The sequence below is a fragment of the Leuciscus leuciscus genome (genome assembly GCF_965113295.1).
Source record: "Leuciscus leuciscus genome assembly, chromosome: 11".
NCBI lineage: Eukaryota > Metazoa > Chordata > Actinopteri > Cypriniformes > Leuciscidae > Leuciscus > Leuciscus leuciscus.
The window spans coordinates 3,658,467-3,669,107 of record NC_138735.1 but is presented as its reverse complement, the minus strand read 5'-3'; the positions used below and the strand labels follow the sequence as shown (position 1 = coordinate 3,669,107).

The 10,641-nt window shown below is 37.6% G+C and overlaps 1 protein-coding gene across 1 annotated transcript in view; it reads right to left on the bottom strand.

The window, feature by feature from the left end:
- The window catches only part of lyrm4b (LYR motif containing 4), a gene marked incomplete at its 5' end in the record, with an annotated part of 65,345 nt that overhangs the window by 3,849 nt on the left and 50,855 nt on the right, over positions 1-10,641 (bottom strand). The window lies entirely within an intron of this gene.

The following is a 10,641-nucleotide window of genomic DNA, read 5'->3' as shown; positions in this document are numbered from 1 at the left end:
CAGAAATATCTGTTGTACAATAGATGTGATTCTGCATAATCTTCCGGTGTTTAATATGTTGTGTATCGGGACGCCTACAGTCCACACCAGCACGTCTGCTTTATTAACACCTGACCGAAGCTTCAGCGCTCAAGTAAACACGTCTCAAAAAGAGTCAAGGAATACAGGGAACATGAGGACGATTTGCCTGGAGAAAGTCCGAGCGGAAGGAAAAGATGCAAGGTTGGTGAAGGGGAAACACGTGGTCATTCTTCACAGTGATGGCTCAGCAAAGAGGAACATTAAGATCCATTCCTGAAGCTCTGTAAATATTCCCAGCGTCCCCGTGACACGGGCCATCTGTCAACCCGTGTCTCCCGTCCATAACCTCTCTTTAAAACAGAGGAGAGCAGGATCCCGAGGGAGCGAGGCCAGATGACTGATGGGATGACGAGGGAACAAGGTGCATTATGGTCCAGGTGCCAAACGGAGGAGTCAAGTGGCCAGCTGGTTTCAATTAAGTCAGGTATTTAGTAAAAATAAGGTCATATTGATGGTGTAAACAGCATAACACTTTATATAACACTTAATTTGTGCACTGATGCTCAGACAGTAATTAATTAAACTAATTAAAAACGGTTCTTGTTTAGAAATTTGGGTTTTATTCCTCCGTTTTCTATTTTTTATCATTTTTTTTTTGCAGGTAGGCGTTAACTAGCAGTGTTATTAATACAGGCTGGAGTCGTGAGTTGGTTCATTCGGATGATTCATGCACACATTCATTTCAGTCCCTGTGCAATTTTAGGTTTTCATTTTTAATAATGAAATATGTTGATGGATTCTGCATTTTTTTTTAATAATTTTATTTAGGTGTTTTCTAGCTGTACTGTAAATGTATGTTCAAGATTGTGAATAGTTCATCCAAAAAATTAAAACTGTTATTTATAATTTATTGTTTGGACTGGAATATTTCACATGTCAAATAAATACTGGTCTGGTATTAAAAATAAATGAATGATCCAAATTATATTACTGTAGCTTGGAGTTTGTTGTTAGCTTGTAGTTTGCAGCTTGTACACTGTAAAATGTAATTTTTACAGTAAAAACCAGTTGATTGGTTACCGGTACAGTAAGCCCCCCTTCACTCTATACAGTCAAAAACTGTAACATCTATTTTTTTAGTTACATTTTTCTGGATCAAATGGTTCAAAAGTTGACACTGAATTTTTGAACTGGTGGTGGCGATATAGAGTTGGTCCAAGAGACCCCAAAGTTGGTCAGATGACTATTCATTACCATCACTACAAGTGTGCCAATTTTCATCCTTTTCCTACTTACGGTTCATAGGGCTGCCATAGACTCCCATTGGGGAGGAATTATAATAATAATAAAACGAACGGATACAATTGAATACAATTAAAAACAAGACAAAAGTAAACAAAAGAAAATAAGATAACAAAAAGATAACAAAACCCAAAACAAACAAAACAAGACAAAAACAAAGTAAACAAAACAAAACCAAAGTAAACAAAAGAAAAGAAGACAAAACACAAAACAAAACCAAAGTAAATAAAAGAAAAGAAGACAGACACAAAACAAAACAAATCCAAAGTAAACAAAAGAAAAGAAGACAGACACAAAACAAAACCAAAGTAAATAGAACAAAAGAAAAAGATAACAAAAAACAAGACAAAACCAAAGTAAACAAAAGAAGAAAAGGCAAAACAAAACAGGACTAAACCAAAGTAATCAAAAGAAAAGAAAAGAAAACAACAGAAAAAAATAAAAACAAGACAAAAGCAAAGGAAACAAAACAAAAAACAGATCAGGACAACTATGATAACCAGAGTTCTGTTCTGATGTGTGTATGAGAGTAAAACTGTACTAGCAAAGGCTTATATTTTATAAGGGTTATATCATAGAGGTTCACTTACTCAAGAATCAGAAGACATGTTAATGCTTTAAAGTTTTTAAAGAGCCTGATTCTGCACCAAACTGGATACTGGGATATGAAAGTGTTTAGTGAAGAGGACAGTACTGTATAAAGTGTAAAGGGCAGTGTGTGTGTGTGTGTGTGTGTGTGTGTGTGTGTGTGTGTGTGTGTGTGTGTGGAGTCGCTGTGTTTGGACTGTCCTCTGCCAGAGCTGGAGTCACTCCTGAATTTGTGCTGTGCCATCACAGACGTCAGCAAAGCATGCTGGGAACAGCACACTCCGGGGAGACACCTGTGCAAACTCATCCAGAACACACTCCATCTCTCAACATCAGCAATATCTGACCAGAAACTGACCTCAGAACAACACCTGCCATAATCAATGAGCGAAAAGATCCTTTATCAGCTTCTGAAAGACAAACTGAGTCCAACATCCTCCAATATGACTGGAATACAGTATAACAGCACTGGGATGTTTCACAGTTTGAGTGTTTGATCAGAGCATGACAGCAATATTTCTTTAGTTAAACTGGCTGATATCTGGTTATTTGAGGCTATCGGCATTGGCTGGAAACCACATCTGTTCACTTCTCCACTTTGTCATTTCCAAATCCTACTAGCAGATTTACCAATGGATAGTAATCTATTTCTGAATCATTGTATTTGTTTATTTTTTCAATTCTGGGTGTTCTGGGTAATTCCAATTCTGGGTAAATGTTGTGTATACAAAAAGTTTTTTTCTTCAAATTTTTTTTAAAATATATCAGTAATACCAGCCTTCAGCAACCCTGTTTTGTAGATATATATTGATACTAATGGCACCAGCCATTCAAAAACAGGTAAGGATAATAAAATAAAATAAACAATAATTAGAAAAAATAATAACAAAAATAAAAATATTATTTTATAGCATTTAAAATTGTATTTTAATTATTATACAAGTATATATTAATATATTATAACTACATGTTAGTAATAATACAATTGCTCTAATAATAATAATAATAATAATAATAAATATATTGTGCATTGCTGCATTTTGGAAGGTCAAGGTTTGATTTTGATTGTCATTATTAAATTTTTTAGTATATGTGACCCTGGATCACGTCACCAATAGCCGACAATACATTGTATGGGTCAAAATTTGCGATTTTTCTTTTATGCCAAAAATCATTAGGATATTAAGTAAAGATCATGTTCCATGAAGATATTTTGCAAATTTCCAACCGTAAAAATATAAAAAATATATTTGTGTGAGTGAATGCAGCACAATCGTGAACATAAATGAACAACTTTAAAGGAGATTTTCTCAATGTTTCGATTTTTTTGCACTCTCAGATTCCAGATCTTCAATAGTTGTATCTCTGCCAAATATTGTCCTATCATAACAAACCACACATCAATGGAAAGCTTATTTAATCAGTGTTATATGATGCATAAATCTCAATTTAAAAAAATGTACCCTTGTGACTGGTTTTGTGGTCCAGGGTCACAAATAGTCAAATATTATTATTATATATTATCATGCTATTATAATGATAATATTATTTAAATGATTAGAATACAAGGTAACGTAATAATAATAATGTATTACTGCATTTGGAGTTCAGACTCTTTCTTTGTCTATGGTAGACGATGACGACTTGACTTCTGTAAACTCACACACACCGTTGAAGGCTTCAGGAAGCCAGCATCTATATTTGTGCTCCCAGTGGGTTCGGCACAGATGTTTCCACAGGATTTTGAAGACAGCACAACATCTGTCAGTTGTCAAAGATGGGGATTCTGGGAGATTACAGCTGGCTGTCCTATACATTTGAGAACCAAACCTAAATATTACCAGATGGCACAGATATACGTGTAGCCTCATGATCGATATTACTTTACTACACTTACTGTCACAGGCGAGTCTTTTCCATGCTTTAAACATGACGTTAAGGACAGAGAGCAAGCATTCAAACATTTCTGAAGGGATTATTCCAAAGAAAACATCAGTGTTTTACAGTCAGGAGATTGTGAGATCTACTAAATCATGTCCACATCAGGGTCTTCAGGATCTTGAACATCACAGGTGTGTTTATTCAGGAAGAATTAAACTCTTATAGGGTACATGCTGCCCGATTACAGGTCGACTGATTGATCGGGTTTTGCTGATTAATCGTCACCGATAACTGATCGCTGGAACAATCTGTGTTATGTTTGTTTCCATTCAGTATCTATTTATCGGTCAATTAATCGGTTATCGGTCAGCATGATCCAACCTAGTTATCGTTATCTGTAAAATCCACTATTGGTCGACCTCTACTTAACCTAAATCATACAAAAAAAGTTCACTTCACAGTAGGTGGAGAAGGAGATTTACCCATCGGTCATTTTATTGCCTTTAATTAATCTTATTTTTAGTTTCTATGCAGTTGTTTATGGATATAAAGTGTGTGAGATGCTACGGTTACAATACAGTTATCATAACAGTTATGAAATACAACCAATTAAAGTAGAATTGCCTATTAAACGTCACAGCAGACATTTATCTCTAAATTTAGGTTTCGAATATGACAAATAATATAAATGTATATGTACAAAAATAATATTAAAGTACATTTTATATAAATACATATAAACATTAGTGGTTTTCTAAACATTAATATAATATAATATAATATAATATAATATAATATAATATAATATAATATAATATAAACATTTGGGGTCGGCGAGATTTGTTTAATGTTTTAGAAAGAAGTCTCTTCTGCTCATCAAGGCCACATTTATTTTATTAAAAATACATTAAAAAAAATTCATATTTCGAAATATTATTAAAATATAGAACAGCTGTTTTCTATGTGAATATATAGTAAAGTGTAATTTATTCCTGTGATCAAAGCTGGATTTTCAGCATCATTACTCCAGTCTTCAGTGTCACATGATCCTTCACAAATCATTCTAATATGATGATTTGATGCTCAAGAAACATTTATGATTATTAAGTGTTCAACAGTTGTGCTGCTTCATATTTTTGTGGAAACCATCATACACATTTTTTAAGGAAACTTTGATTAATAGAACGCATTTATCTGAAATATATATATACTGTATGTAACATTATAAATGTCTTTACTGTCACTTTTGATCAATTTAATGCATTATTGCTGAATAAAAGTATTTATTTCCCTCTTTAAAAAAAAAAAGTACTGACCCCAAACTTTTGAAAATCAAAATATAATATAATATAATATAATATAATATAATATAATATAATATAATATAATATAATAGGCCACAAGACATCAAAAACTGCATTTGGGAAACGGCTAAGAAGTTTTTGGCTTGGAAAATGACAGTGATTAATGAGACAATCAACATTAAAAAGCTTAGCAGACTTGAGAACAATCATTTCGACATTTAACCTTTTAAAATACAGAAGAGGTTGAAGATTTGGTTGTAAATCAGTGAACTGCGCATGTAAGTGTGTGTGTTCACAGCCTAAGGCTCTTCCAGAAGGATTCACTAGGGGGCAGCAGCGTCTAAAACGACACTTCACACACCAGCACCAACACAAAGCACTGTGCTCTACTCTTAGTGGGCGTGTCCTTGTGAGTGATTGGTTGAGCTCCTCCACTAGTGGTGGGGGCGGAGCTGTGAGGGCGGGAGGAAAAAGTGACATGACAACTCACTCGACCAATCAGACGACAGCGGGCACTGCCTCATGTTAATTGATGCGGCTGCAGCAGGAACCCCATTGTTGGGATGTCACACTGCAGATTCCCAGTCACTCTCTCTCTCTTACACACACACACACACACACACACACACACACACACACACACACTACAGAGGTGTCATACGGCTCTTTTTTTCTGTGGATCAGCTGCAGACACTGCAGAAAAACTGTTGTAGCCGTACACTGGAAATGAGAATGAAACACACACGGCTATTCCTTGAGGGAATGCAGATGTGTGGACGGCTAGACTGGATCATGTACAGTTAGTGTTGCAGATAATAAAAGACATCTAACGGAAAGGTTAACGAGGGCGATGTGAGGACAAGGTGAGAATTCGTTTGTGCTTCAGACTCCCGGTCACAGGTTCAAATTAAACTTTTGCTGCAACATTAGATATTTCTCAAAGTGCCCTTTAGCAAACACAAGAGCGGACCAGATACACTGCATGAAAACACACAGGGAACGGTATGGAGGATGAACGAGTCGGGTCAAAACGACCTCCAAATGTTTCAAAAATCTTGTGTTCCCATATCCTTCGACACGTGCACATTCTGGAAAGCATTTGCATCCTGATTTGAAGGAATTGCATCCTGAGTTTTTCTAGGGAAGTGAACGGAGCGCCTGAAGGGCATTTAAAGGGCCTATAGTGCATTATAACCCTATAAAGCCTACTGTATCATATCTGGTATAGCATTTCTAAGGCCTCTACATGCTCAACATGATCATCAGGATCACTTTGCTGAAAAACCTGTTGTCTGATTGATGGTTCACACTCTTTTCAGCAAGTAAGTATTTTAGTGTACAAACGTCCACCTTAAGTTCAGCTCGTGGTTCATGTATCTTTAATGATTTTTATAAAGTAAACATAAGAATAACTTTTAGATTGTTAGTATTATTTCAAGATGAACACTTGCCGGACTGAAGCAACTTAGGTTATGAATATCAGGCTTTTTGAGGAACGTTTATTTGTTCATGTCTCAATCATCATTGTATTGAATTGCTTTATAAGTTTTGCACCCCATAATAAAAAAACTACAGAGATTTGATCATAAAACTAAACATTTAAATATCACCTTATTAAGACATATTATTGGGAGAAATAGAATGACAACTAATATTTATATGGGTTTTCATGCAGTCTGCGATTCTGTTATAAAGATCTAATTGTTTTACATTACAAGCATCAGAATTTCATCTTATTAAATTTTTTTGTCAATATAAATATCACTAACTGCACCAAATTTGCATATTTTTGCTCAGTTTGGGCCTCTGAATAAAATTTTGCTCCATATTCTCACTTTATCATACTATATGAGCCATAAAAGCCTGATGTGTCAGATATAAAAAAACACAAAAAAAAAACAAACATTCTTTCTAAATTTTGTCCTTTTTATCATAAACAGCACGCGAGACATGATGGTGTGTGTTTGAGAGGTACGGGTTACTGTGGTGTGGGAACGTCTTCTGGCTCTTCTAGCACAAACCCTGACTCTCTTGGTGTCGAGTGTTGGATCACGTGCCGGCGGGCGATTCCATCAGACGCCTCCCCTGCCCTTGTTAGGCATTACAAGCCATTAATGAAACGCTCAGTGCCGTACGAGCGGATCGGGAGCGAGATGCTGGAAATTAGGGGATGACAGACGTGAGGGGAGGGTGTTTGGCATCAAGAACTCAACAAGCTGGAGTAAATTAAAGCAAACATTTTGCCTCCTCCTGAAATTTTCAGAGGTATAAACAGACCCTGAAGTAAAAACGAGCGAGCGAGAACGAGAGAGAGATTATATCCAGCTGTCTCCTCACAACTCCATCTTTCCTCAGAAAGCTCTTCCCTTCTTTTCATTTGCATTTCTGGAGTAGAATGTCGTCAGTAAACTGACTAATGTGCTTCGGTAGGGCTTTGTGTTAATTCTCTCGACCTCCATCACCTTCAGCTCTGCGCTTTTTGCATAGGCTGCTTGAAAATTCAGCTTGTTGAAAGGAATAGCTCAACCAAAAATGAAAATTATGCCATAATTTATTAACCCACATGCCGTTTCAACCAAGTGGAACGGCGAAGGGAGAACATCTGGAGTCGCTCTTTTCCGTGCAATTGCAATGAATGAGCAATGAAGCTTTGAAGCATAAAAAAAGAAGCAAAACCACTATAAAAACGTCAAATCTCTTCTGAAGTCATACGATAAGCTTTGTGTGTGTTAATTAGAACTATTAAACATTGTGTTAATTGAAATAAACCTTAAATAAAATAAAATTTTAGACTAAAACTTAAATGTTGCCTTTGACAACTGAAGAAATAAGCTGAAATATAGCTGCAAGCAGCGATGACGGGGAAAACTGTGCACGACGGGAAATGTGCATGTAAAGCGGGTAATAAATGTAAAAGAACTGTTTGAATATGCCACATTTGGCTGGTGCCACTATGATCATGAACCACAACAGCCACATCTACGAGAACATTCAACTTCAAGTCATAGGATTTTATAGGTTACTTTCAAATGAGTGTGAAGTTATCATTTGAAGCTCAATTTTTTTTATTATTTATATAACAGACCAAAGTTGTTCTACTAAAACCAACACTGTTATTGAACTGAATTGCACCAACACTGAACCGACTCAAAGTGAACAAAATCACGATCGTCTTCTGTAGAGCTGCTTATAGCTGAAGAGAATTAATTTCACAATTGATGATCTTTACACAGTCATTGAACTGAACTGAATCAACACTGAAATGACTTCAGCTGAATAATATCAGCTTTTTAGAGCTGCTTTATAGCAGAAGTGAATTCTGTTTGCATCATTATCATGTTTATCACTGTAAATATGCTTTGAAACAACGTCTACTGTATAAAGCTAAGGTGACTTGATTAATCTGATTAATCTCTCATAAACTCTGATGAATAACCAAGGAAGACTCTGGTGGATGTTAAGATTTTCAGCAAATAGAGACTTCTATCTACTATTTGGCCCTGTTTACACCTGGTGTTAAAGTGTGGTTTGGTCGATCGGTTCACAAGTGGACGAGGGAGACACATAACCGTTTACACCTGGTGTTTTAATCCGTCTCTTTTGTCCCCTTTCAACCAATGGACGGAATAAGCTCGCACAATTTACAAATGAACGCGACCGAAGATGACGGAAACACATACGGAGAGCATCAGCTTTAGTTTCTGCTCTGACAGACGCAAGATCAGCCGAACACTGTGAGTGTGTGTTAGAAAGCAGGAATGGAGAGAGAACATTGTGCTTGGTACATTTTTCATCTTCAAACCAAACTTGGGTCTTCAGCAAACAGTTTAAATCTCGTCTGGCTAGAGCTCTTCCTGTAATGTTTACGCATTAGGTCAGTAGACGGAGAGTAGACGGTGTTTTGTGGCTGTTTGAACACATTCGACCACATGAGCGTTTACACTGCGAAATCAGTCCGGTCAAATACGTATTCGACAACCTCTGGAAGTGTTTTACACCCTGTTTACACCTGCATTTAGTGTCGTCTAATACCAGGTGTAAACAGGGCCTTAGTTGATATTACTCTTGCCAAGCTCTGGTTTCTGAGAGACACACAGAGACGGCAACACTGCTATTTGATTTGAGTTTACACTCATTCACTTCACATACTCGTTATTGCGTAGTGATTTTAGGGATTTAATATCATGCTATCCACTGGCTCACCTGTTATGTAATACTGCACCTGTAATAATCATTTAATTCATTTGACCTCTACAGCATAAGCTGCTTGAAAATGTAGCATGTTTAAGGTCAGGGATGGGGTCGTTCCTCCTCGCGCTCTCTCAATCCTCTTTCACACATATCCGAACACAACACCTCTCTACAGTGAGCTGCAGTAACAGGACCCTCCCGGTTCCCAGAGGCTCATGGGAGCGCGAGTAGACAATCAGCAGAAACACTAGAGGAGAGGAAGACAGGAATCCACCCCTGAGTTTTGGCCATTTGTCTCATGCTTGGGGTATCTGGTGCTCAGGGGGTCCCAGGACCGCTTTGATTACCCCCTCATCTTCAATTACGCCGGCGGTGCACCAAAGCAGGTCGTGCCCTTGAAAACGTGATGGTGAAGGGAGATGGAGAAACCCTAGTCTCAGTCTCTGATGGCACACTTAAGCCCGGGACACACCAAAGAACTAGCGCTGATGAAAGCCGACAGTGTTGTCGCCTCATGTCGCCTGCGTCGGGGGAAAAGCTGCACTTGAACACACCGAGAGAAACTACAGCCGACTGTCAGCTAATGCGTGTTCTGCGCCTGCGTGTAAATGAGACAACTGTCTATTTCTGCAGATATATTCAGATATATTCATCTATATTCGTCATTCGAAGAGAGAAACCGACGCTGCCGGCAGCAGATACACACACCATGAACAAAGCAGTGCGTGCTTACCGTTTTGAATATCAATCCTGCTAAACACTTTCTTTATTCCACTCCACTCCGCTCATGTTAATATTGAAATATTCGCCAAGGAACACTCAGGTAAGATGACGTAACATTAGAACAGCCTTCTATCTGTACCGTTTTGACTTCGCTCGCTCTTTTGCTATTATTCTCGTGCACTGACTTGTTCACTAAGCTGAACAGCCAATCAGAGTTCTCTCTCTCACCGATGCTGATTCAACATGTCGAATCGGCCGAATACAAGCCGACGACGACCAATTTCTGGTGACGGTGCGGAACACACTGAGAAAACTTAGTCGGCCGACGCACAAAACCTGCCCGACGGCCGTCCGTCAGCTTGGTGTACGTGTCCCGGGCTTTACAGACAATTCACAGCTTGTCTGCTGTAGTTCACAAAAAATGGCAAGAGCTTTATCAAAATGGCAAGCTCTAGTGTAATTGGCTGGTTTTAAATTTGTTTGGGGTTGCACTGGTTTTTATCAGTGTGCTTTCAATAAGCATTTCTCAAGAAGAATTTGCCAAATGTTGTGAGGTTTAGCAGGAAAAATTCTTTAAAAAAAGAAAGTTTGCTCCACCTATACTAGGACATTAAAAAAAGTTACAAACATC